General features: G+C 47.1%; 1 pseudogene across 1 annotated transcript; it reads left to right on the forward strand.

Annotated features, from left to right (window-relative positions):
• Positions 1 to 939: 939 nt before the first annotated feature.
• LOC308270767 (hematopoietic progenitor cell antigen CD34-like) lies at positions 940 to 2,095 on the forward strand (annotated as a pseudogene). The gene has a single exon. The product of its transcript is annotated as a hematopoietic progenitor cell antigen CD34-like (transcript).
• The last annotated feature ends 291 nt before the right edge of the window (positions 2,096 to 2,386 follow it).

The raw sequence follows: 2,386 nt of genomic DNA on the forward strand, positions 1-2,386 counted from the left end.
CTGGGAGTATAGCCTGGAGGTAGAAAATCCCCTGGGTTCCATCCCCAATACTGCAAAAATAAAATAAATAAATAAAAAGAAAAGAAAAAGAAAAAAAAAAAGTATAACATCTTCTAATGCCGGGCATGGTGGCACACGCTTGTAATCCTCGTGCTTGGGAGGCGGAGACAGGAGGATCGCGCAGGTTGGAAGCCAGATGCACTGGTTTAAGAGACCCTGTTTCCAAATAAAAAGTATAAAAATAGGTCTGGGAGTATAGTCTGGAGGTAGAAGGGTTTCCAGAAACCACAGCACCACCAAAACAACAACCACAACAACCCCCCCCCCATAGATAAATCTATTTCTTTTATGGAAATATGAAAGTGTATTATAAAAAGATACTTTTTTGTAATATAGGGGATTGAACCCAGGGGCATTCTACCTCTAGCTACACTCTCAGCCCTATTTTTTTTTATTTTCTATTTTGAAACAGGGTCTCCGTAAATTGTGGAGGGCCTCACTAAGTAGCTGAGGCTGGTTGTGAACCTGCAGTCCACAAATGTGTGCCACCACTACCTGGCCCAAAAGATACATTTTTGCACTTACATGTAAATATAATATAAAGGAACATATATACAACTAAACATTTAAGTCCATTTAGATTCATAAACTGAAACAAGCAATAGATACTAAGGACAAATGTTAGTACTGGAAGTATTACAGACTCTCAAAAAACTTCAAAGTTCATGGATTCACAGGTTTAATACAATGTTTTCACTAAATTTTCCAACAGTACCTATAATTTTATTAGTGAAGGTATACCACTTTTTCATATCTTTGGGACACCCTAAATATTACATTTTTTCCCTTAAAATATAAATCTAGGGGCGGGAGGAGCGCGTCCCGGCCGGGCCGGCAGTGTCTTCCACCGTGTGCATCTCCTCGGGAGCAGCGGGAAGGATGCTGGTCCACAGGGGCGCGCGCGCGGGGCCCGGGATCCCGCGAGACTGGACCGCGCTCTGCTTGCTGAGTTTGCTGCCTTCTGGGTTCACAAATACGGACAACTTGACTACTGTTGCCACAGAATCATCCACCCTGAAAATATTTTCAACTGTTTCTACAAATGTTCCCAGCGAGGACGTCACAACATCAAGTGTCCTTGGAAGTACCAGCCCCCACCCTGTCTCTCAGGACAGCAAAGATACTACAACAGCCATCTCACAGACTGCAGTCAACTTCACATCTACCTCTGGGATCATCTCAGTCCCTGGAACCACAAACTCTTCTGTCCAGTCACAAATCTCTGTAGCCATCACAGAATCTGCCACTGTAGCAAATGTTTCAACTCCAGAGATGACCGTGAAGCCCAGCGTGCTACCTGTCAGTGTTTCAGATTCCTCACCCAACAGTACCAGCCCCGTGATGACATCACACACTAACCCCTATATATCATCTTCTTCTACCCCAACTACCATCAAGGGAGAAATCAAATGCTTAGGAATTAAAGAAGTGAGATTGACTCATGGCATCTGCCTGGAGCTAAATGAGACCTCTAGTTGTGAGGACTTTTAGAAGAGCAAAGGAGAAGGACTTACCCAAGTACTGTGTGGGAAAGAGAAATTGGATGCCGAGGCCGGGGCTCACGTGTGCTCCTTATTACTCGCCAATCTGAAGTTAAGCCTCAGTGTCTACTGCTAGTCTTGGCCAACAAAACAGAACTTCCCAGAAAACTGCAGCTTATGAAAAAGCATCAGTCTGACCTGAGAAATCTGGGGATCCAAGGTTTCGTGGAACAAGATGTGGGGAGCCACCAGAGCTATTCCCGAAAGACCCCGATTGCACTGGTCACCTCAGGAATCCTGCTGGCTGCTTTGGACACCATTGGCTATTTCCTGATGAACCGCCGCAGTTGGAGCCCCACAGGAGAACGGCTGGGTGAAGACCCTTATTACACGGAGAACGGTGGAGGCCAGGGCTATAGCTCAGGACCTGGGGCCTTCCCTGAAGCTCAGGGAAAGGCCAGTGTGAACCGAGGGGCTCAGGAGAACGGACCGGCCAGGCCACCTCCAGAAATGGCCATTCATCCAGACAACATGTGGCTGATACTGAATTGTGATGTGGCTGGGTGGGGCAAGATGGGGCAGTATCCAGAAAAGCGGCTCCTCCTTGCCTCTGGCCACGAGTTGCCTCTCTGTTAGAGGTGACATATCTCCATCCTACCCTTTCCACTGTATATACCACAGAGGCTGTTCCTGGGGATCTCTGCCTTTGGGGGGGGCAGGTAAACTCCTGCCCTTCATTCATTCAGCTCCTTGAACTCGAACTCTGATCTTTCAGTAAAGGTGTGCTGGGGAAAGCCAGGGTCCAGAGGAGCTGCCAAGACAGATGGCCTTGTACACCTACATGT

This window comes from Muscardinus avellanarius (assembly GCF_963383645.1).
Source record: "Muscardinus avellanarius genome assembly, chromosome: 12".
NCBI lineage: Eukaryota > Metazoa > Chordata > Mammalia > Rodentia > Gliridae > Muscardinus > Muscardinus avellanarius.